Source organism: Phyllobates terribilis, unplaced genomic scaffold (assembly GCF_046119375.1).
Source record: "Phyllobates terribilis strain yellow unplaced genomic scaffold, ASM4611937v1 Scaffold_4__5_contigs__length_816908805, whole genome shotgun sequence".
Classification (NCBI taxonomy): domain Eukaryota; kingdom Metazoa; phylum Chordata; class Amphibia; order Anura; family Dendrobatidae; genus Phyllobates; species Phyllobates terribilis.
The window spans coordinates 680,587,875-680,612,890 of NW_027362764.1; the positions used below are offsets into that span (position 1 = coordinate 680,587,875).

General features: G+C 52.4%; 2 non-coding genes and 4 pseudogenes across 2 annotated transcripts; 1 reads left to right on the forward strand and 5 right to left on the reverse strand.

Moving 5' to 3' along the window:
• The first annotated feature begins 529 nt into the window (after nucleotides 1–529).
• On the forward strand, nucleotides 530–648 carry LOC141269151 (5S ribosomal RNA; annotated as a pseudogene).
• A 3,960-nt stretch (nucleotides 649–4,608) lies between these two features.
• Nucleotides 4,609–4,727, reverse strand: LOC141267864 (5S ribosomal RNA; annotated as a pseudogene).
• Nucleotides 4,728–6,411: 1,684 nt separating this feature from the next.
• Nucleotides 6,412–6,530, reverse strand: LOC141267031 (5S ribosomal RNA). The gene has a single exon (XR_012321050.1). It is a non-coding gene; the product is annotated as a 5S ribosomal RNA (ribosomal RNA).
• Nucleotides 6,531–7,463: 933 nt separating this feature from the next.
• Nucleotides 7,464–7,583, reverse strand: LOC141270341 (5S ribosomal RNA; annotated as a pseudogene).
• A 2,200-nt stretch (nucleotides 7,584–9,783) lies between these two features.
• LOC141269049 (5S ribosomal RNA) lies at nucleotides 9,784–9,903 on the reverse strand (annotated as a pseudogene).
• Nucleotides 9,904–10,524: 621 nt separating this feature from the next.
• LOC141266913 (5S ribosomal RNA) lies at nucleotides 10,525–10,643 on the reverse strand. The gene has a single exon (XR_012320932.1). It is a non-coding gene; the product is annotated as a 5S ribosomal RNA (ribosomal RNA).
• Between the last annotated feature and the right edge of the window lie 14,373 nt (nucleotides 10,644–25,016).

Below are 25,016 nucleotides of genomic sequence, written 5' to 3' on the forward strand. Positions count from 1 at the left end.
GGGACGGGGTGGGGGGGTGATTCCTGATAGGGTCCTGAAATCATAAAACAGGCAGGAGAGTCTGATGCATGGTGACGGAGAGGTTGTAGGGGTAGATAGGGGGTGTTGTCACGTGCGAGCACGTGTGCATGCTGGCTTGTGTGTGAGAGTGCGCTTCCTAGGTGTGGCGCGCTGCAGACAGTCAAAGGGATTGTTCCCTTTCATTAAAAGTTAATCCCCAGCTGCGGCCTATTAGAAAGCAACTAACCGCGCTCTACTCACCCTACCCGGGTCTACCGGTGAGTCTCGCCTCTGCTCCCGGCCTGTGGCATTGGCCGTGAAGCTGACGTTCCGTCGACAGCGCTGCAGCCGATCAGTGAGCTCAGCGGCTCTGAGTGGGGCGTTGTGTCTACAAGACCTTTTATGGAAGCCAGCAAGAAAATTGAAGAGAAGGGAAAGCACAAAATGACCTGGTCTTGCTGAGCACTGGAAAGGGCAGCCGGCAGCCAGACATCAAAGTAGAAAAGCAGCAAGTGAGAGACTAGTCTCTGCCTTCGGCCACACCACCCTGAACACGCCCAATCTCGTCTGATCTCAAAAGTTAAGCAGGGTTGTTCTTGGTTAGTACTTGGATGGGAGACCACCTGGGAATACCAGATGCTGTAGGCTTTTGCTTTTTCCTTCCTTCCACCAGCAGGGGGCACTCTCTTCTATGCCTTTTTTCCATTCCCTTTCACAAGTGCACACATTCATTCTCTTTTCTTTTTTTCATTTGCTTTCTCTCTTGCGCTATTTCATCTCTGCAAAATACCAGCATCCTTCTGATCACCGTGGGCCTCCAGCATCGTTGCTTCTTTACTTTTAATACTAGGCTCCTTTTCACCAGTTCCAGCGTCTCCCGCGTGGCTGGAGGCAACCACCGGTAACCCCAAGCAGAAGACCTTTGCAGGCAACATGACCCTCTCCCCTGAAGAGCAGCTCAAAATCACTGACAACCATCTCACCCTCTTCCTTCATTCACCCCTGGACGTCTCGCTCCGCCCCCAAGTTACGGTCCAGCTTGCTCTTTCTGTCACATTACCGCGATGAAGGGTTTAACCTGCAGTAGACCCTGCGCCGAGCCATTTTTGAAGGCACCTGATGCGGCGGGTGAATCACTGCTAAACAAACCACACCTGTAGGGACGGCACAGACTTTGATTGGACCCTTCGGAGCCCACCCCGTCACGGCCAGATTGCTCGCCACCAAGCGATCCTGAGAAAGGCTGGCCGGGCGATGGATCCAGCAGCTTCTACTGGCCATACCACCTTGGATACGCCCGATCTCATCTGATAATATCACAGCGTACCATAGCAATCAGTAATATCCATCTAATTATTATCAAAATATTAAAATAAATTATGTTTGGAATAATAAACAATAATAGATAATAATTCATTATCAATCAAGTTCTCCATATGATAGAACATTTTTATGTCATAGGTGTAATTACCTTTTCCAACCCATAGGTGTCAGTGTATTTTGAAAAACAAGTTTTTATATCTTTATTAAACCAATAATATCAAAGAATGTATACTCCTGAACCAAAATGAATAAATATATGAATGTATGAATGAATGAATGAATGAATGAATGAATAAATGAATGAATGAATTGTTGTGTTTACTCAGAAAATGTAAACATTTTTTTCCTTAGCAATATATATTTAATGAAGCAATACTCTTGTATTAGACATTGCTTTATTAAATATTAATGTGTTTTCTCAATTGAGATATTGAACTCAAATAAAATCAAATGAGAATTAAAAAATGAAAAAATAGAAAAATAAGAAGTATAAAGTAAGAATAAAATTTTAAAAATGAAAAATAAAATTAAGAGTAAAAATAAGAATAAAAATAAAAATAAGGCCTTTAAATTTTAATGACAAATGCAGAGTAATTATATTCTCCATAAAAAGTACCCTTATATCTCCATTATCTGGATGATTTCATATTTGTCATAACCTTGTACCACCAAAAAATATTAAATTATGCAACTTTGCATGTAATACCCTTCTTAATTATACCATAGTACCTTATTATTATTTCTTCTTTATTAAAATGTGTGGAAAATAAGTATTGATCAAAAGTGATTATGTAATCAGGATCAAAAACACATTTTCCCCCTTAATACCAAAAATATTATTTTATAAAATTTATGTATATATCAGAACCAAATTAAAAATAATAGTGTTTCATTCAGTGTGTGGTTGCACTCTGAAGGTGCCAGGTCCCGTTCTTTGTCTCCTGCCTTGCGGTATCAGTTCCCGTGTCTGAACTGAGTCCTGTCTATGTCTCCTGCCTTGCGGTATCAGTTCCCGTGTCTGAACTGAGTCCTGTCTTTGTCTCCTGCCTTGCGGTATCAGTTCCCGTGTCTGAACTGAGTCCTGTCTATGTCTCCTGCCTTGCGGTATCAGTTCCCGTGTCTGAAATGAGTCCTGTCTGTGTACTCTTGCCTGCTGCCTCTCCTGGAGGCTGTATTTCCAGTCCTGTCTGAACACGCTCCTTGCCTGTTCCTCCCGCCTTCTAGGGGCCGATTACCTAGACCCGCTCCTGTATCTTGTCTGTCCTGTCTGAACACGCTCCTTGCCTGTTCGTCCCGCCTCTCTGGGGGCCGTATTCCCAGACCCGCTCCTGTATCCCGCTGCAGTGTCGGTCTCCTCCGTACACTCAGTTCCAGTCTGAACTCTCTCCTATCCTTTACCTGTTTTGCCTCTATGTCCGTTCCCTTCCTTTTTCTGCAGAGTCTGAACTCGTACCTAACTCCTGCTTGTTGTCTCTGTACTCACGTTTGTGAGTTTGTGGTCCACTCGCTACTTCACTGCAAGTACCCTGTGGGTATCTGGCTCTGCCTTTCTCTTCCTGTCTGTTCTGTGTGATCAGAGCCCTGTCCCCCCTGCTCTGCTTTGTTTGCCGCTCTGCGGTTTCCGCTCTGCTCCTGCCTTGTTTACCGCTCTGCGGTTTCCGCTCTGCTCCTGCCTTGTTTACCGCTCTGCGGTTTCCGCTCTGCTCCTGCCTTGTTTACCGCTCTGCGGTTTCCGCTCTGCTCCTGCCTTGTTTACCGCTCTGCGGTTTCCGCTCTGCTCCTGCTTAGCTTGCCTCTCTTGCGGTTTCTGCCCTGCTCTTGCCTTGCTTGCCGCTCCTGCGGTTTCTGCTCTGCTCCTGCCTTGTTTGCCGCTCTGCGGTTTCTGCTCTGCTCCTGCCTTGTTTGCCGCTCTGCGGTTTCCGCTCTGCTCCTGCCTACTTAGCCGCTCTGCGGTTTCCGCTCTGCTCCTGCCTTGTTTACCGCTCTGCGGTTTCCACTCTGCTCCTGCCTTGTTTACCGCTCTGCGGTTTCCGCTCTGCTCCTGCTTAGCTTGCCGCTCTTGCGGTTTCCACTCTGCTCTTGCTTTGCTTGCCGCTTCTGCGGTTTCAGCTCTGCATCTGCTCGCTGCTCCGGCAGTCCTGTCCTGCTCTGCTTCTGCTCGCTGCTCCGGCAGTCCCGTCCTGCTCTGCATCTGCTCGCTGCTCCGGCAGTCCTGTCCTGCTCTGCTTGCGCTCGCTGCTCCGCCAGTCCCATCCTGCTCTGCTCTTGCCCACCGCTTCGGGTTTTCCCTCTCTGCTGTGTTTGGCTACCGCATCTGCGGTTCTGTTTCTGTGACCCAGTCTGTACTGGGTCTTGTCCTCTCTGTGCTCCAGCCCGTCCTTTCAGCCAGTACCTCCCCGCCTGCATACTCGCCTGTATCCACCCGTCTGCATACCTGCCGTGTTCGCTTATATCCACCAGTCTGTGCCAACCTAACCTGCCTGTTCCAGTAATCCCTGTGTGGGTCAACCCCCGTGTCCGGAGTTTGACCTGGAGTAGCACCTGGTCCCTCTGCCCGGTTTCTCCTTGGTGCCCTGGCGTCGTATGCCGTCGTGCCACCTTGGTCGGATCGGCCAGATACTTAGTCACGCCCCTCCAGGCACTCTCCGGTTCATGGTCCAGTGGAACCACGACTCCCGCACACGCCAGTCAGTCCGGGCGTGTGCATAAAAGTCAGCAATCTGGCCATGACGGGGCGGGCTCCGAAGGGTCCATGCAAAGTCTGTGCCGTCCCTACAGGTGTGGTTTGTTTAGCAGTGATTCACCCGCCACATCAGGTGTCTTCAAAAATGTCTCGGCGCAGGGTCTCCTGCAGGCTAAACCCTTCATCGCGGTAATGTGACAGAAAGAGCAAGCTGGACCCGTAACTTGGGGGCGGAGCGAGACGTCCAGGGGTGAATGAAGGAAGAGGGTGAGATGGTTGCCAGTGACTTTGAGCTGCTCTTCAGGGGGGAGGGTCGTGTTGCCTGCAAAGGTCTTCTGCTTGGGGTTACCGGTGGTTGCATCCAGCCACGCGGGAGATGCTGGTCCTGCTGAAAAGGAGCCTAGTATTAAAAGTAAAGAAGCAACAATGCTGGAGGCCCACGGTGATCAGAAGGATGATGGTATTTTGCAGAGATGAAATAGTGCAAGAGAGAAAGCAAATGAAAAAAAGAAAAGAGAATGAATGTGTGCACTTGTGAAAGGGAATGGAAAAAAGGCATAGAAGAGAGTGCCCCCTGCTGGTGGAAGGAAGGAAAAAGCAAAAGCCTACAGCACCTGGTATTCCCAAGCGGTCTCCCATCCATGTACTAACCAGGCCCGACCCTGCTTAGCTTCCAAAATCAGATGAGAGCAAGCGTGTTCAGGGTGGTGTGGCCGTAGGCAGAGACAAGCCTCTCACTTGCTGCTTTTCTACTTTGACGTCTGGCTGCCGGCTGCCCTTTCCAGTGCTCAGCAAGACCAGGTCCTTTTGTGCTTTCCCTTCTCTTCAATTTTTTTGCTGGCTTCCTTAAAAGGTCTTGTAGACACAACACCCCACTCAGAGCCGCTGAGCTCACTGATCGGCTGCAGCGCTGTCGACGGAGCGTCAGCTTCACGGCCAATGCCACAGGCAGGGAGCAGAGGCGAGACTCACCGGTAGACCCGGGTAGGGTGAGTACAGCGCGGTTAGTTGCTTTCTAATAGCCTGCAGCCGGGGATTAACTTTTAATGAAAGGGAACAATCCCTTTGACTGTCTGCAGCGCGCCACACCTAGGAAGCGCACTCTCACACACAAGCCAGCATGCACACGTGCTCGCACGTGACAACACCCCCTATCTGCCCCTACAACCTCTCCGTCACCATGCGTCAGACTCTCCTGCCTGTTTTATGATTTTAGGGCCCTAGCAGGAATCACCCCCCCCCTCCCCAATTCCTTCCACACCTTCCTTGCCTTCCTTGCCCTGAGGTTAGCTCTTTGTCAGCCATCTGGCTTGGTTACACAAGCTTCTTTGCAGAGAACCATGTTACTTCTGCTGGCCCTCGCTAGGCGGCCGGCATCCAAAACCTTCCCTGGGCACCTTCTGAAAGCTTGGCCCCTTCACGGCCCCGGGTGCTTTTAACGCCATCATTTCAACACAGCGAGCTGCGGAGTCAATAAGAACTCCTAGCTGTGCAAAGGAGCTCGGTGTCAGGTCTGCGTGAAGGGCGGCGGGGTAGCGTACTTAGCTGCCAACTGGCTCAGAGGCCTTGGTGCTTCCATCATCTAAGTTACTTAAGGTCGGTGTCCGGCAAGGCACCGTTCCGTGCTAGCCGAGTTGGGCAGTAGGGCAAAACGTCATCAAAATGGTCTACAGCACCCGGTGTTCCCAGGAGGTCTCCCATCCAAGTACTGTCTGAGCCCAGCACTGCTTTGCTTCCGAAATCAGAAGAGATTGGTAGTATCCAAGGTGGCATGGCAAGTAGACGTTGCTCGATCCATCGCCCGGCCAGCTTTTCTCAGGATCACTTGATGGCGAGCAATCTGGCCGTGACGGGGCGGGCTCCGAAGGGTCCATGCTAAGGCTGTGCCGTCCCTACAGGTGTGGTTTGTTTAGCAGTGATTCACCCGCCGCATCAGGTGTCTTCAAAAATGTCTCGTCGCAGGGTCTCCTGCAGGCTAAACCCTTCATCGCGGTAATGTGACAGAAAGAGCAAGCTTGACCCGTAACTTGGGGGCGGAGCGAGACGTCCAGGGGTGAATGAAGGAAGCGGGTGAGATGGTTGCCAGTGAATTTGAGCTGCTCTTCAGGGGGCAGGGTCGTGTTGCCTGCAAAGGTCTTCTGCTTGGGGTTACCGGTTGTTGCCTCCAGCCACCCGGGAGACGCTGGTCCTGGTGAAAAGGAGCCTACTATTAAAAGTAAAGAAGCAACAATGCTGGAGGCCCACGGTGATCAGAAGGATGCTGGTATTTTGCAGAGATGAAATAGCGCAAGAGAGAAAGCAAATGAAAAAAAGAAAAGAGAATGAATGTGTGCACTTGTGAAAGGGAATGGAAAAAAGGCATAGAAGAGAGTGCCCCCTGCTGGTGGATGGAAGGAAAAAGCAAAAGCCTACAGCACCTGGTATTCACAGGCAGTCTCCCATCCAAGTACTAACCAGGCCCAACCCTGCTTAGCTTCCAAGATCAGATGAGATCAAGCGTGTTCAGTGTGGTGTGGCCGTAGGCAGAGACAAACCTCTCACTTGCTGCTTTCCTACCTTGAAGTCTGGCTGCCGGATGCCCTTTCCACTGTTCAGCAAGACCAGGTCCTTTTGTGCTTTCCCTTCTCTTCAATTTTTTTGCTGGCTTCCTTAAAAGGTCTTGTAGAAAGAACGCCCCACTCAGAGCCACTGAGCTCACTGATCGGCTGCAGCGCTGTCGACGGAGCGTCAGCTTCACGGCCAATGCCACAGGCCGGGAGCAGAGGCGAGACTCACCGGTAGACCCGGGTAGGGTGAGTAGAGCGCGGTTAGTTGCTTTCTAATAGCCTGCAGCCGGGGATTAACTTTTAATGAAAGGGAACAATCCCTTTGACTGTCTGCAGCGCGCCACACCTAGGAAGCGCACTCTCACACACAAGCCAGCATGCACACGTGCTCGCACGTGACAACACCCCCTATCTGCCCCTACAACCTCTCCGTCACCATGTGTCAGACTCTCCTGCCTGCTTTATGATTTCAGGGCCCTAGCAGGTATCCCCCCCCCCCCTTCCCCAATTCCTTCCGCACCTTCCTTGCCTTACATTCACTGAGGTTAGCTCTTTGTCAGCCGTCTGGCTTGGTTACACAAGCTTCTTTGCAGAGAAACATGTTGCTTCTGCTGTCCCTCGCTAGGCGGCCGGCATCCAAAACCTTCCTTGGGCACCTGCTGTAAGCTTGGCCCCTTCACAGCCCCGGGTGCTTTTAACGCCATCATTTCCACAAGGCGAGCTGCGGTGTCAATAGGCACTCCTAGCCGTGGCAAGGAGCTCGGTGTCAGGCCTGCGTGGTAGCGTACTTAGCTGCCAACTGGCTCAGAGGCCTTGGGGCTTCCATCATCTAAGTTGCTTAAGGTCGGTGTCCGGCAAGGCGCCGTTCCATGCTAGCCGAGCTGGGCAGTAGGGCAAAACGTCATCAAAATGGTTTACAGCATCTGATGTTCCCAGGAGGTCTCCCATCCAAGCACTGTCCAAGCCCAGCCCTGCTTTGCTTTTGAGATCAGACAAGATCGGGCATATCCAAGGTGGTATGGCCAGTAGACGCTGCTCGATCCATCGCCCGGCCAGCATTTCTCAGGATCGCTTGGTGGCGAGCAATCTGGCCGTGACGGGGCGGGCTCCGAAGGGTCCATGCAAAGGCTGTGCCGTCCCTACAGGTGTGGTTTGTTTAGCAGTGATTCACCCGCCGCATCAGGTGTCTTCAAAAATGTCTCGGCGCAGGGTCTCCTGCAGGCTAAACCCTTCATCACGGTAATGTGACAGAAAGAGCAAGCTGAACCCGTAACTTGGGGGCAGAGCGAGACGTCCAGGGGTGATTGAAGGAAGAGAGTGAGATGGTTGCCAGTGACTTTGAGCTGCTCTTCAGGGGGGAGGGTCGTGTTGCCTGCAAAGGTCTTCTGCTTAGGGTTACCGGTGGTTGCCTCCAGCCACAAGGGAGACGTTGGTCCTGGTGAAAAGGAGCCTAGTATTAAAAGTAAAGAAGCAACAATGCTGGAGGCCCACGGTGATCAGAAGGATGCTGGTATTTTGCAGAGATGAAATAGCGCAAGAGAGAAAGCAAATGAAAAAAAGAAAAGAGAATGAATGTGTGCACTTGTGAAAGGGAATGGAAAAAAGGCACAGAAGAGAGTGCCCCCTGCTGGTGGAAGGAAGGAAAAAGCAAAAGCCTACAGCACCTGGCATTCCCAGGCGGTCTCTGTTAAATGGTTAATTATGGAAATTCATTTGGAATGTTAATCGATAATCATTTTTCTGAGTTCTATGCCTCAGCCATCGTGTCTAGTTGACATGCGCTATTTGTGTGTGTATTTTTGGTTCACTACAATATGTAGAACAGGTGTGCCATACGACTGGCTATAAAAGCCCATGGTACAGAAAGGGGGGGCTCTCTTGCTCTGCCCACCCCACAAGACACAGAATCTTCATGCTGAGAAGCAGATGACATGTAGGCCTGGACACATGCTGGACAAAGACATGATTTACCAGCCAGGATCCAAGGAAAGATGGGTGAATCTCAACAATTAAGCTAATTATGGACAAATGGACAATTACTTTATAACTAATTATTGTATGTACCTGCTGCAATCTGATTCTTTTTAATGGACAATCCAAGAATAAATAGATACATTTTTTTATAAGAATATCGTGATATTGATACTTTGAGAAGTCCTCAGTAGAAAAAAATAATTCAGGAAGAGAATTATTTTACAGTCTCCCATCCAAGTACTAACCAGGCCCAACCCTACTTAGCTTCTGAGATCAGATGAGATTGGGCGTGTTCAGGGTGGTGTGGCCATAGGCAGAGACAAGCCTCTCACTTGCTGATTTTCTACTTTGACGTCTGGCTGCCGGCTGCCCTTTCCAGTGCTCAGCAAGACCAGGTCCTTTTGTGCGTTCCCTTCTCTTCAATTTTTTTGCTGGCTTTCTTAAAAGGTCTTGTAGACACAACGCCCCACTCAGAGCCGCTGAGCTCACTGATCGGCTGCAGCGCTGTCGACGGAACGTCAGCTTCACGGCCAATGCCACAGGCCGGGAGCAGAGGCGAGACTCACCGGTAGACCCGGGTAGGGTGAGTAGAGCGCGGTTAGTTGCTTTCTAATAGCCTGCAGCCGGGGATTAACTTTTAATGAAAGGGAACAATCCCTTTGACTGTCTGCAGCGCGCAACACCAAGGAAGCGCACTCTCACACACAAGCCAGCATGCACACGTGCTCGCACGTGACAACACCCCCTATCTGCCCCTACAACCTCTCCGTCACCATGCGTCAGACTCTCCTGCCTGTTTTATGATTTCAGGGCCCTAGCAGGAATCACCCCCCCCCTCCCCAATTCCTTCCGCACCTTCCTTGCCTTCCTTGCACTGAGGTTAGCTCTTTGTTAGCCGTCTGGCTTGGTTACACAAGCTTCTTTGCAGAGAAACATGTTACTTCTGCTGGCCCTCGCTAGGCGGCCGGCATCCAAAACCTTCCCTGGGCACCTGCTGTAAGCCTGGCCCCTTCACGGCCCCGGGTGCTTTTAATACAATCATTTCCACACGGCGAGCTGCGGAGTCAATAAGCACTCCTAGTCGTGGCAAGGAGCTCGGTGTCAGGCCTGCGTGAAGGCGGCGGGGTAGCGTACTCAGCTGCTAACTGGCTCAGAGGCCTTGGGGCTTCCATCATCTAAGTTACTTAAGGTCGGTGTCCGGCAAGGCGCCGTTCCATGCTAGCCGAGCTGGGCAGTAGGGCAAAACGTCATCAAAATGGTCTACAGCACCCAGTGTTCCCAGGAGGTCTCCCATCCAAGTACTGTCCGAGCCCAGCACTGCTTTGCTTCCGAGATCAGAAGAGATCAGGCGTATCCAAGGTGGTGTGGCCAGTAGACGCTGCTTGATCCATCGCCCGGCCAGCTTTTCTCAGGATCGCTTGGTGGCGAGCAATCTGGCCGTGATGGGGCGGGCTCCGAAGTGTCCATGCAAAGGCTGTGCCGTCCCTACAGGTGTGGTTTGTTTAGCAGTGATTCACCCGCCGCATCAGGTGTCTTCAAAAATGTCTCGGCGCAGGGTCTCCTGCAGGCTAAACCCTTCATCGCGGTAATGTGACAGAAAGAGCACGCTGGATCCGTAACCTGGGGGCGGAGCGAGACATCCAGGGGTGAATGAAGGAAGAGGGTGAGATGGTTGCCAGTGACTTTGAGCTGTTCTTCAGTGGGGAGGTTCGTGTTGCCTGCAAAGGTCTTCTGCTTGGGGTTACCGTTGGTTGCTTCCAGCCACGCGGGAGACGCCGGTCCTGGTGAAAAGGAGCCTAGTATTAAAAGTAAAGAAGCAACAATGCTGGAGGCCCACGGTGATCAGAAGGATGCTGGTATTTTGCAGAGATGTAATAGCGCAAGAGAGAAAGCAAATGAAAAAAAGAAAAGAGAATGAATGTGTGCACTTGTGAAAGGGAATGGAAAAAAGGCATAGAAGAGAGTGCCCCCTGCTGGTGGAATGAAGGAAAAAGCAAAAGCCTACAGCACCTGGTATTCCCAGGGGGTCTCCCATCCAAGTACTAACCAGGCCAAACTCTGCTTAGCTTCCAAGATCAGACGAGATCAGGCGTGTTCAGGGTGGTGTGGCCGTAGGCAGAGATAAGTCTCTCACTTGCTGCTTTTCTACTTTGACGTCTGGTTGCCGGCTGCCCTTTCCAGTGCTCAGCAAGTCCAGGTCCTTTTGTGCTTTCCCTTCTTTTCAATTTTTTTGCTGGCTTCCTTAAAAGGTCTTGTAGACACAACTAGTGTTGAGCCACCCCCGTAGTGTTCGAGTTCAGTTCGGTTCGTCGAACACCCGTGTGTTCGCCGAACTGTTCGTCGAACACCTTCGAACACCGTTAAAACCAATGGCAGGCAAACAAAAACACATAGAAACACATAGAAAACACCTTCAAAGGTGTCCAAAAGCTGACAAACTGCTCAGAAGACATAACTAACACATGGAAAAGTGACAAGTACATATAGTCATGCGAAAATAAAAGAGGTGGAGGAGTAAAAGGAGGGGGAGACACAGATATAGGCATGTCATGCCCTTCTAAAATCCAAAAAGTGAGAAGCCGACACAGCCAGTCCGTTCCTGCCCGTGCCACCTCCGTGTCGCCGGGTTTGTGCCAGAGCCGCGGTGAACCCTGACGGCCAGCCCCCCTCTCCTAATACTGGTGCCTGTCCGCTGGTGGGTCGAGCCCCCCGCGGTGGGGGGGGAGTAACATCTGCAGAAGAAAGACCATCTTCCAGCCAAACTAACATGTCGACTTCTTTTCGTGGACAATGTGATACTGTGATACGATCCCTTTGTTACAGACACGCCCATCGCTACAAATTCCAGATGAGGCACAAAAACAGCAGGTGCTTCAGCGGATATCAAGTGCTCCTTCAAGTGGGCTCTCCTCCACCTCAACTTCAACATCACAAATACTCCAGTCCTCAGAGGTGTCACCCCAATCGCACTTGCTTCCTCACAGCTCCCAAGTCTCCAGCTGCCGGTCTGAGTATGGGGTAACACAGATGGTTGAGTCTGCACAGCTGTTTACTCATACTATAGCCTGGGAAACGGAGGTCTGCTCCAGAGCTTCTGTTAATCCAGACGAGGAAATGATCTGCACTGATGCCCAGAATCTTTATAAGTCGGATCCAGGACCAGATGAAGAAGGTTCTGAGCATAATGTAGACCCTCGTTCCCAAACTGTAACTCCTGTTGGTGGAGACAATGATGAAGACGATGATGAGACTCAAATACCTGATTGGAGCGACAACTTGACTTTTCGGTCAGGGCAGGAAGAGGTTGGCTTTGAGGACGACGGGTGTGATAACACACAGGGTGATGATGACAAGGTTGGAGATCCCACTTACTGTCAACCCACAGTCAGCCAGTCGATGAGGTCACCCGGGCCTTTGCCTGGCCTTTGGGATGTCGCGGTGGTCGGCTCCCTGGCCCGTACCCTGGGGTCACTCTTTAAAAGGGTGGATAATTGTTAATTTTATAAGAGTTTGTGACACCACCTGTGGTATCTGGTGAGAAGCACCAGCGCTGCAGCAGTCCACTGAGGCCCGTGATAAGGCAGCTCGATGGTATAGCTCCCCACAGGTGGAGCTAGGTCTCAGGGCAGCGTATGCAGGGGGAATGCAGGACAGGCGAGACCCAGCTGGGTCAGAGCAAGAACGGAAACGGACACGGTAGTCACTTCAGTACCTTTTACTGGAGGAAATTCAGGCACATCCTGGAGCACTGTAGGGTGAAGGGTGCATATCAGGATCATCCCCAATGAGCGGGTGTAGGGCCTCCTGTTTCTTGCCTTTGCGCAGTAAGTTTCTGACCTGCCTGGAGCTAGGCCTAACTTTGTCTCTGTCCTGCGCTGGCTGACCTTGTGGTAGGGCCTTCTCTTGAAGTTCACGCTCCCAGTATGCGGGGCCTAAGCGTCTCCTGGCTCTGTTACGTATCAGCACCTTAGCGATCCTGGGACTTGTAGTTCTCCAGGGATTCCGGTTATGCCTTACTGGGTCATAGAGATCCCGGTAAGCTCGGATCCGGTGTCCGGTAAATGCTTCGGGGTGAGCTGGTTAAGCTCCTCTGCCCCTTATATACTAACTCGCCACTCGCCTTCGGCCTACTCGGGCCCTCAATAGGCTATACACACTAACGGCAGCTTGCCGCGCTTCACCGATCTTATGTCGCCGGCACACCTTAAGCTCTATCTGGGCTCCCTGAATCTAGCTAGCAGGAGCCTCGTGCTCCACTGCTGAACTATTAACTGAGTTCTCTAGACTAGACTGAGCTCCACTGCAGACTGACCTCTCTTAGGCTTCTCTACTGCAGGAACTCTTCAGAGGAACTGAACTGCCTAGCTCCACCTTCCCTATTTATATCCCTAACGGGCTCCCTCTGCTGGTCTGAGGTGGAAGGTGGAGATGTGTGAATGTTTATGGGGGCCTCTTGTGGAGGATTCCATCAATACACTCTTCTAGGATCTGTGATACCAAGCGCAGCGGGGCGTCACAGATGCTATTGACGACGAGGTTAGGTTGCGCCTTCCTGGACAGAGACGGAGTACTGGAAGCACGTCAACAACTGCATCCTCAACCACTACTCCGCCTCTGACCACAAGTCGTAGTGGCTCTTCAGGTCGCATGGGCTCCAAGCCTTGCATAGCCTGGGCATTTATTCAGATCGATAAGGATGACCCAACTCGTGTTATCTGTAATATTTGTCACCAAAAGCTAAGTAGAGGCCAAAAAATCCATAGTTTGAGTACTTCATGCATGTACCGTCACATGGATATGAAGCATAAGTTGCAGTGGGAAGCTCACTGTGCTACAATGCGGCCTAGCAGGCTGGGCCAACCACCGTCTGCCCCATCTTTTGCATTCACGGCCTCTTCATCCTCTGTGACTGGGGGGACAGCAGTCACACATGTTTTTGGACGCAGACCTGCCACCTCTTTACCTGCAACAGCCAGTGTGATTGGCAGGTCGTCAGTTCATTGGGAAGTGGAAACACCTGCTGGTGTTGAGAGCTCTCTGACATCGAGAGCACCACCTTTGGATCAAGGCAACCTAACATGTCCGCCTGCATCTTCCTCACAGACCGGCAGTTTGCCAGGGACACCCTACTCAACCCCGTCAAAGCACAACAGCCAGCCCTCGGTCCCTCAGATGTAGACAAGTAAAAGACGATTTCCTCCTAGCCATGAGAAAGCTAAGAGGTTGAATTTCACCATCTGCAAGCTGTTGGCTACAGAAATGCTGCCTTTCCGCCTGGAGGACACAGTGGATTTTTGAGACCTTATGTCCGTCGCAGTGCCCCAGTGTAGCATCGGCGTCTCTGCCCCGTTCTAGGCAGAGACGCCGTCCCTCTCACCTCCCCGCTCCTGGCGCGGCGTCCTCCAGCGCTGCTTTTCCCGCTGCTTCCGGCACGCGCTCCTTCCCCGGCAGTGTGCTTAGGGTGCGCGCGCGCGCTCCCCCTCTCTTAAAGGGACCGCGCGCGCCGTCCTAAGGGGTCCCCGGCCAATTGCCGGAGGACCTCCCATATAAAAGGCACCTCCTCCAAAATGGAGGTGCCCGAGCAATGTTGTAGCACTGTTCACTACTCTGCTTCAGCCCTCAGGTCCCGTTGCCAGTTACCTGCCAGATACCTGCCAGATTCCTGCCAGTCTGCTGTCTAATTCCTGCCTGATATCCTGCTACCTGCCTGCTAGCCTGAGGTCCGACGGTCTGCCTTACTACTCCTGTCAGTCTGTCTAAGGACCAGCTTGCCCGCTCACCTGGGAGCGCACATCAACAACCTGCCTGCTTGCCTGAGGTCCGACGGTCTGCCTTCCAACTCTTGTCAGTCTGTCTATGGACCAGCTTGCCCGCTCACCTGGGAGTGCACATCTGCTACCTGTCTGCTAGCCTACCTGGAGACTGTCCGGTCACCTGCTGTGACTGCCTGCCTGGTCGCCACCCGCTCCCTTACAAGGACCGCCCCCTTGTATAGTAGCCCAGAGGTTCCGCCTCCCAGACCCGTTACAGTTTGCTCGGGCCATGGAACCCGGTGGCCCCCAAGATCCCTCGCTCTCGGACCTGTGTCATGAACTGTCCCGTCAGAGGTCCCAACAGGAGTCCATCCTGGGTCACCTGCGGAATGTCAATTCTCGCCTGGACACTCTGACTGCTCTGCCTGCAACCACCGCCAGTGCCATGACTCGCAATCCGGCAGCTCCACTGCCCACTAATAACATGGTATCCTACCCCGGACCCCGGCTTTCTGCACCTCCTCGTTTCGGAGGCGACTCCGCCCAGGCTCGGGGCTTCATAAATCAGTGCACCCTGCACTTTGAACTCCTGTCTCACCAGTTTAACTCCGACAGGGCCAAAATTGCCTTCATCTTGACCCATCTCACCGGAGAGGCCCTGGCCTGGCTAAATCCTCTATGGGAGAGAGGAGACCCCCTGGTGTCCGACTTGCCTGCCTTTCTCACGGCTTTCCGGAAAGTCTTCGACGAACCCGGACAGAAGACCTCATCCGCATCATCTCTGCTACGCCTCCGTCAGGGAAGTCTCACCGTGGGCCAATATGCCATACGGTTCCGTACCCTTGCCTCGGAGCTGGCCTGGGATAATGACGCTCTTTTTTCCGTCTTCTGGGAGGGTCTGTCCGGCCATATAAAAGATGAACTTGCCGGTCGGGATATTCCTACCACTCTCGATGACCTAATAACTCTTGCCACCCGGATTGACCTGCGGTTCCAGGAGCGTGCCAAAGAGGTCACCCGTGAGAGGAGGTTTCCACGTCTAGCTCCTACTTTTCAGAAACCCGTCACTCCCTCCGTCTCTCCTCAGCTACACTCTCCTGAGCCTATGCAGGTCGACCAGACCAAGATGGTCGGTTCTCTCCAAGAATCTCGCCGAGCCGAGGGAAGCTGTTTCTATTGTGGCAGTATGAAGCACTTCATCCGTTCCTGCCCGGAAAAGCCGGGAAACGCCAGTGTCTAGGACCACTCGGAGAGGTCGTCCTAGACAAAAGTAAGCCCTCTCCGTCTCTGACCTTACCGGTCTCTATTGCTTGGGGAGAAAACTGTCTCTTTGAACTCGCCCATCTGGATTCTGGAGCTGCTGGAAACCTCATCTCCCAGTCTCTGGTAGAGAGATACCATATTCCCACCAAGTCCCTGGCTGAACCATTGTCAGCCGCCTCCGTGGATGGAAGACTTCTCTCGGAGACCATCCTGCTCGTCACCGAACCCATAACCCTGCAGGTGGGAATGCTGCACTCTGAGGAGATCTCATTCCATGTGCTGTCCGGACTTTCTCACTCCCTGTTGCTAGGTCTACCTTGGCTCCAGACACATGAACCCGTATTGAACTGGCGGTCCGGTGAAGTACTCCGATGGGGTCCTGATTGCCATAGGACCTGCTTGGTCCCGGTCCGTCCACTTCGCCCTCAGCCTACTCCAGCTAACTTACCTGGTCTCCCGGCTCCCTACTGGCCCTATGCGGACATCTTCGGTAAGAAGGAAGCTGAGACGTTGCCACCCCATAGGCCATACGATTGCCCGATCGACCTGGTACCTGGCACCACTCCTCCCCGTGGGCGTATCTACCCGTTGTCTGCAGCCGAGACCCGAGCCATGTCTGAGTACATTGAAGAGAATCTGGCTAGGGGATTTATCCGAAAATCTACCTCCCCGGCAGGAGTCGGATTCTTCTTTGTCAAAAAGAAAGACGGCTCGCTACGTCCCTGTATTGACTACAGAGGACTCAATCTCATCACGGTAAAAAACAAATATCCCCTGCCACTCATCTCCGAATTGTTTGACCGTCTCAAGGGCGCCAGGATCTTCTCCAAGCTGGATCTACGAGGAGCGTATAATCTGGTCCGTATCCGTCAAGGAGACGAGTGGAAGACGGCATTCAATACCCGGGACGGTCACTACGAGTACCTTGTGATGCCCTTCGGTCTCTGTAATGCTCCCGCGGTCTTTCAGGAACTAGTCAACGACATCTTCCGTGACCTCCTGTACTCCTGCGTAGTGGTATACCTGGACGATATCTTAGTCTTCTCTCCGGATCTCCCCACACACCGGAGGGATGTTCGTCAGGTCCTGCTTAGGCTTCGGCAGAACCACCTTTACGCCAAATACGAGAAGTGCCTCTTCGATCAGACCTCCCTTCCGTTCTTGGGCTATGTCATCTCCCAAACAGGTCTGCAAATGGATCTCGAGAAGCTCTCTTCCGTTCTAAAATGGCCTCGTCCTGAAGGTTTGAAGGCGATACAGCGATTCCTGGGCTTCGCTAATTATTATCGTCTTTTCATCCCACACTTCTCGTCTCGGACTGCTCCCATGTCTGCACTTACCCGTAAGGGGGCTAACCGCAGAACATGGTCGCCTGAAGCCGAGGAGGCCTTCCTTTCCCTAAAGAAAGCCTTCACCTCTGCTCCCTTCCTGCACCGTCCGGACTGTAATAAACAATTCTACCTGGAGGTTGATGCCTCCTCTTCCGGAGCCGGAGCGGTGCTCACCCAGAAGTCTTCTACTGGGAGAATGGTAACGTGCGGCTTCTTCTCCAAAATCTTCTCCTCGTCGGAGCGCAACTACTCCATTGGAGACTGGGAATTGCTAGCCATCAAATTGGCACTGGGAGAGTGGCGCTATCTGCTTGAAGGGGCTCTCTACCCGGTAATTATCTACACGGATCACAAAAACCTGGCATATCTCCAAAATGCCCAGAGACTCAATCCTCGCCAGGCCCGGTGGTCGTTGTTTTTTGCCCGCTTCGACTTCATTCTTCATTTCCGTCCGGCGGACAAGAACGTCAAAGCTGATGCCTTGTCCCGGTCCTTCCTGTCCTCCGATCAAGAGGAGGAACCTACGCACATCATCGACTCCTCCAAGGTGATGAATGTGGCCCCCTTGGATCTGACTCGTCTTCCACCCGGTAAGACGTTCGTAGCTGTGCCAGATCGGGAGAGGGTTCTTCGCTGGGGACATTCTTCTAAACTAGCTGGCCATGCTGGCCAAAAGAAGACCTTCCAACTTATTACCCGGCATTACTGGTGGCCTACCCTGCGTAAGGACGTGGTAGACTTCGTCGCGGCCTGTTCATCCTGTGCCCGTAACAAAGTTCCCCGACATCTACCTGCCGGCCATCTCCTGCCCCTTCCCGTACCTGCTGCTCCTTGGCAACACATCGCTATGGACTTTATCACCGACCTTCCAGTTTCTGCCGGTTGCACTGTCATTTGGGTTGTCGCTGACCGTTTTTCTAAGATGGCCCACTTCATTCCCCTGCCTGGTCTTCCGTCTGCACCAGAGCTGGCTAAAGACTTTATCCGCCACATCTTCCGTCTCCATGGTCTGCCCCTCCACATCGTGTCGGATCGTGGGGTTCAGTTCACCTCTCGCTTCTGGAGAGCCACATGTAAGCTGCTGGACATTTCCCTGGATTTCTCCTCCGCTTACCACCCTCAGTCCAATGGTCAAGTGGAGCGGATCAATCAGATCTAGTCCAGCTACCTCCGGCACTTCGTTGATGCTCACCACTCGGACTGGGTGGATCTCCTACCATGGGCCGAGTTCTCTTATAACAACCATGAGAGCGAGTCCTCTTCCAAATCCCTGTTCTTTATAGTCGGTGGCCAACATCCCCGGATTCCACTTCCTGTCTCCGTTTCTGTGGACAACCCTGCTGCGGAGTCTCTTGTCAGCGAATTTTCTACTATTTGGGAGAGCACCAGGTCCGCTCTTCTTCTCTCCTCTGAGCGGATGAAGAGATATGCTGATAAGAGACGTCTGGATCTGCCCCAATTCCGTCCGGGAGACAAGGTTTGGCTCTCATCCAAACATGTGCGGCTCAAAGTACCCTCCTACAAGTTGGGTCCTCGATTCATCGGCCCCTTCGAAGTCCTCAGGCAAATTAACCCTGTGGCCTACAAATTAAAACTCCCGGCCACCCTACGGATCCCCAACTCCTTCCACGTATCTCTCCTCAAACCCGTTGTCTTTAACTTTTTTTCCAAAAATCCAGGTGCCCCTCCTGCTCCGGTTTCCGCTGATGACATCTTTGAGGTAGAGAGTATTCTGGCCTCCAAGAGGGTAAGAGGAAAAAACTTTTTTCTGGTAGATTGGAAGGGGTTTGGTCCAGAGGAGAGAACTTGGGAACCCAGGGAGAACATCAACGCCCCGCTTCTCCTTGAGAAATTTCTTTCTGGCCAAAAAAAGAGGGGGCCTAAAGGGGGGGGGTACTGTAGCATCGGCGTCTCTGCCCCGTTCTAGGCAGAGACGCCGTCCCTCTCACCTCCCCGCTCCTGGCGCGGCGTCCTCCAGCGCTGCTCTCCCCGCTGCTTCCGGCACGCGCTCCTTCCCCGGCAGTGTGCTTAGGGCGCGCGCGCTCCCCCTCTCTTAAAGGGACCACGCGCGCCGTCCTAAGGAGTCCCCGGCCAATTGCCGGAGGACCTCCCATATAAAAGGCACCTCCTCCAAAATGGAGGTGCCCGAGCAATGTTGTAGCACTGTTCACTACTCTGCTTCAGCCCTCAGGTCCCGTTGCCAGTTACCTGCCAGATTCCTACCAGATTCCTGCCAGTCTGCTGTCTAATTCCTGCCTGATATCCTGCTACCTGCCTGCTAGCCTGAGGTCCGACGGTCTGCCTTACTTCTCCTGTCAGTCTGTCTAAGGACCAGCTTGCCCGCTCACCTGGGAGCGCACATCAACTACCTGCCTGCTTGCCTGAGGTCCGACGGTCTGCCTTCCAACTCTTGTCAGTGTGTCTATGGACCAGCTTGCCCGCTCACCTGGGAGCGCACATCTGCTACCTGTCTGCTAGCCTACCTGGAGGCTCTGCCGTCACGTGCTGTGACCACCTGCCTGTCCAGTGACTCCTGCCCGCTCACCTGGGAGCGCTCTTCTGCCGCCTGTCTGTTGGTCTTCCTGGAGGCTCCGCCGTCACATGCTGTGACCACCCGTTTATCCAGAGACTCTCGCCTGCTCACCTGGGAGCTCACGTCTACCATCAGCCGCCACAGGTCGTACCAACCCTTTACCCAGAGACTGCCCCGGTCACTTGCCGTGACCATCTGCCCGTTCACCCAGAGACTGCCCCGGTCACTTGCCGTGACCATCTGCCCGTTCACCCAGAGACTGCCCCGGTCACTTGCCGTGAACATCTGCCCGTTCATCCAGAGACTGCCCCGGTCACTTGCCGTGACCTCCTGCCCGTTCTTCTAGAGACTGTCCCGGTCACCTGCTGTGACTGCCTGCCTGGTCGCCACCCGCTCCCTTACAAGGACCGCCCCCTTGTATAGTAGCCCAGAGGTTCCACCTCCCAGACCCGTTACACCCAGTACCAGATGCCCAGTCGGCACTACTTCTCAAAGAAAGATGTGCCTGCGCTCCACCAGCATGTCGCACACAACATCACCGCTTCTTTGAGAAACTCTGTGTGTGACAGGGTGCATTTCACCACAGACACTTGGACGAGTAGGCATGGACAGGGGCGTTACATGTCGCTGACAGGGCACTGGGTAACTATGGTGACAGCAGGACAAGGGGCTGCTGTCCAAGTCTTGCCGTCCCCGCGAGTTGTACGTCAATCCTCTTTATCTAGAAGTTCCTCCACTGGTTCTGCCTCCTCAACCTCCTCTCGGTCCTCCACCTGCACCCAAAGCCTGTCTGGTAATGCCACCTGCTTTCTAACTGCGCACCTCCTTACTATGCTGGCAGCAGGGCTCAACGGCATCAGTGTTTACTTTGAAATGTCTGGGAAATGTGAGTCACACAGCTGAGGACTTGTGGTCAGCTCTGGAGACCCAGTTTCATGAATGGTTGTCTCCACTGGACCTGCAACCAGGGAAGGCCGTGTGCGACAATGCTGCAAACCTGGGTGCGGCCCTTCGCCGGGGCAATGTTACACACGTGCCTTGTATGGCTCACGTGTTGAACCTGGTTGTCCATAAATTTTTAGCCCACTATCCCGGACTAGGTGGCCTTCTGCAGAGGGCACGGTCGCTGTGTGCTCACTTCCGCCGTTCGCATCCCGCAGCTCAACGACTTACATCTCTACAGAAGTCGTTGGGCCTGCCAGTTCACCGGCTGAAATGCGATGTTCCGACACGGTGGAATTCAACTCTGCACATGTTGCAGCGACTGTGGCAGCACCGACAAGCCCTGATGCAATAGTTTCTGACGTATAGCCTGGGCCAACAAGATCCAGAGGTGGGGCAAATCACACAGCAGGAGTGGTCTCAGATCAGGGACCTATGAAGTTGACGCGCCCCCTGGGCCGTGGGGTACCCGGAGCCGGGCCGGTAGACGCTGGGGGTTGTAGTCACTGTGGCGGTGACCCGGTCCGTTACCCAGGGCGGTCAATCCAACGGTAATTTGTATATATGGATTTTATAATGTCCGACTACGCCACCTGTGGAGTGCGGCCAAAGGGGCCGCCGCTGCGGAACAGTCCTCTGAAGCTGGTGGTTTTGCTGCAATGGTATTATTACTCACCACAGGAAGAGTGTAGCTTCAGGGCAGTGTGGGTGGATGATGGTGGTTGTAGTGTAGGGAGTCGGTAATGAACACAGAGTCCGTGTGATGCAGTCCCAAGATCTTAACTCACAGTTGTTGCAGTCCAGATTACAGGTACCAGAGCTATCTCACCCGTCGTGCTGTGCGTACTCAGTGAGGGGCTCAGTCCACCCCCAGATAGCTCCGGAGTACTTAGCAGGACCCCCTTCTGTGTGTCCTTTCTCTGGCCTTCTCCCTGCACCTCACACCCAGTGACACTTCTATCCGGTATCCTCGGGCCTTGGCGGTCGACTTGTGTTCCGTCCCCTGGGTCCTATGTGGCTACCTTCTTAGTGAGACTGGTGTGGACTTTTGCCTGCAGTACATGAAATGCTGCAGCCTCCGGTTTCTAGTTGAGCCTTGCTGTTTCTCCTCTAGTTGAGGGACCGGTTCCCCTTATCTGGCCTGACCCCTCTACCTCCTGGTAGCAGCGGGAGTACAGGTGGCCTTCTGCACGGCCCGTAGCCCTAGGGTCCCTTCGGTTACTGGAGCCTTCCTGCTCCCACTCCTCTCTTCTCTCCTTCAGTCCTGGGCCTCCCAGGCTAGGCCCGCCTCCGGAGCAGAGCTCATGCCGAGCCTCTGCTCCTGTCACTTTTCCTCCTCTGACTGGCTTGCTCTTTCTAAGATGGCTTCCTATTTATACTCTCCCTGTCATGTGCTCCCCTAAGCTGCTCCCCTAAGCACCCACTACATAGGATCCTCCCACCAGCTAGGGACCTGGGACTGTGCTCTCCCTTAGGAGCAATCTCGCCCTAACCCCACTGCGGGTATGTGTTGGATGCAGGTGTTAGGGTCCCGAGCCATACGCCTTCCTTACCTGAGGGTGAGATACCACACCTCTGGGTGAGATGCAGTAACTCTGTGGTGACTGCACCCTCAGGGGCGCCACACACCTTTCTGCACAGTTTTGAAATGGCGACGAAGATGTTTAGTGCTGACGACGATGCCATTATCAGCATAACTATTCCGGTGATTTACATGCTGGAGCACACATTAAACAGAATTCAGAGTCAGGTGGTCGGACAAGAGGAGGTGGAGGAAGTAGAGGAGGAGTCGTATGCGGAAGGGATAACATCTCCAAGGTCCAGACGGTTGGCAGCACCAAGGAGGCAGGCATGGGAGGGTGGGGGAGAGGGATTAAACAGGGCGCATGGTAGCAGCCAAACTGTTGAGGAAGGTGCAGGAGCCGAGGAAGAAGTGGAGGATGAACTGGCGATGGGCATGGAAGACTCATCAGATGAGGGAGACCTTGATCACATTTCTGTTGTGCGAGGTTGGGAGGAGAGGGCAGAGGAAAGAAGCATGATTCTTACCTCGCTACGAACACAACAAGGACTTGGTCCTCCTGGATGCGCAAGACACATGAGTGCCTTCTTGCTGCACTACCTGCAACATGACCCTCAGATTGCAGAATTCGAAGTAATCTCGACTACTGGGTTGCCACACTCTTAGATCCCCGGTACAAAAGTAAATTTGCCGAAATAATTCCTGCCATAAAAAGGGATTGACGCATGCAGGAGTATCTGCAGACGCTGTTGCAGAATCTTACATGTGCTTTTCCACAAAACACCAGTGGTGCACGAAGTGAATCTCACAGTTCTAACTTGCCAACCGCGGGACTGTCGAGTCTTCATCACTCAAACCGTAACAGTAACACAGTATCTGCTGGTAACAGCAATTTTGTGAAATCGTTTCACCACTTTTTTAGACCATCCTTTGCAAGGCCACAGGAGACAAGAAGTCTGACACATAGTCAATGCCTAGAGAGGATGGTGCAGGAGTATCTCCAAGTGAACATCGAAGCCATGACTGTGTCACTGGACCCTTGCTCATTTTGGTATTCCAATCTGGAAAAATGGCCGGAGCTCGCCACTCACGCCTTGGAGATCTTGTCATGCCCTGCAGCCAGTGTTCTCTCTGAACGTGTGTTCAGCGCTGCTGATGGTGTGCTGACAGATAAGCGCACGCGGCTGTCCACTGAGAATGTAGACAGACTCACGTTCATAAAGATGAACAAATCATGGATTCGCAAGGACTTTTCTAATCCTGTGTTATCCTTGGGAGGCTAAAAGCTTGAGGATTTGGTAATATCACCTCACCAACCGTTTTAAGCAACTGTGGGGCAATTGATGCCACTTAACCCTAGAACGCATGACCATAAAAATCTACACTTTCATATACCTGGGGCCTTTTAGGCCCGTGTGCAAATAACATTGAATAACTCAAACTCAAATGACAAACAACTATATACATGAAGAATACCTAGAGTTTCAAAATTCTAACTAAAGTAATCTTGCAGAAAATAGAAAACAATTAACAGGGCGGGACTGCGAGGCCCCAGGTATGCGTTCTAGGGTTAAGTGGTGTCTGTGCCACAATTTTGGGAAAAAATGGAAACTCTTTTTGGAGTCCCCTTGCTGTGTCTTACGTGACGTTGGCATCGTCAATTCCCGGTGGGTTGGGTCGCTCCCCCCCCCCTTTTAACTGTAAGAAACTACATACACTATGGCTTGGGGTAACACAGATGATTGAGTCTGAAGAGCTGTTTACTCAGAGGTCTGCTCCAAATCTTCAGTGTCTGCTAGTCAGCGTAGAATTTTTAACTACATCTAGCCTAGGCAATACTTTGGGCGTAGTAGCCCAGCTGCGAAGCAAGCTGCACCGCCTGTGTATCTAATAAGAATTTTTAAATGCATCTAGCCTAGGCAGACTGTGGGGACGCCCAACCAAACCCAGACGCTCAGCCCCCCTACCGCCCACCTTTCCTTGACAAAACAATAATGTAACTCTTACAACTGGATGGGTGAGGATCGGTCACAGCTTTATTAACTCTTTATACTCATTCCATTAGAAAGACATTTTATTTCTAAAATAATTCAGCTTGTTGCAGCATGCCCTGGGTCTCCACTCCGGCAACTTGGCCAACAAGTGTAACTCTCCAACATGTCCTTTCTATTTCCAGGCCACGGAGGATCCTGCGTACTCGTATGCAGGACTCTGACCCCCACCCATCACTCTTAACGCTTGTTCCACTCCGTCCTGGAGTCCTGACAGGAATATGTCCAGTCCAATATCCATTAAGTGAACACCGTCGGGCCGTATGAGGCCTGCTTAATCTCCTTCCAGTTGTCGGTGTCGTACCACTACACCGCCTCTGTCTCTTCTAAATTTTGCCATCCGAATATTTATTATCCGCCTTGTCCGTTCGATGGCCGTGATGTCTCGCGCACCTTGCCATACCGCTATCGGCACAATCTCTGACCATACTATAGCTAGTTTTGTGAAAAATTCTCTGAAGCGCTCAGTGTCTAGTTTCATTATTGCCATTAGTTATGCGCTCTTGTGATGACCTAGGTTGTTTCCCCCGGCCTGTATAACTAAGATGACCAGACATCTTGCCTCTCTCCCTACCTTGATTACCTCCATTAGTACCTGTGGCCACAGCAGGCCTCTAATACCTCTCCAGTTGAAATATGTGTTATGAAACTCTAATTTCCTCCCGCCTGGGCGGACTTTCGCCCTTTAATCTGCCCAATATATATACGAGTGGCCTATCACCCACACTGTTGGCTTAGCGTCACCTGTAAAAGAAACAAACCACGTTAGGATAACAAGTCCGGTCTTATGTATCTTGCCAAACACGTGGATCACCATCTCTCTATCCTCTGAACTTCCGTTTGTGACAGTCCTGCTCTTGCTGCTTCTGTGGCCGCGCCTATGCGGAATGAGTGTGTCCCGTAATCTTTGGGGTGGTTCCCTGCCGATGTTATGCATTAATTAAATATAGCTTGGAACTGGTATCTTGATAATGGCGTCCCATCAATGTGTGATAGGAACAAATTACTTTGTGATCTGATGGTTAGATATGGTTTTACTATTGTTACCCGACTCAGTGTACCGTTTGTGGGTTGTAGAAGTACCCAAGTGCCCCT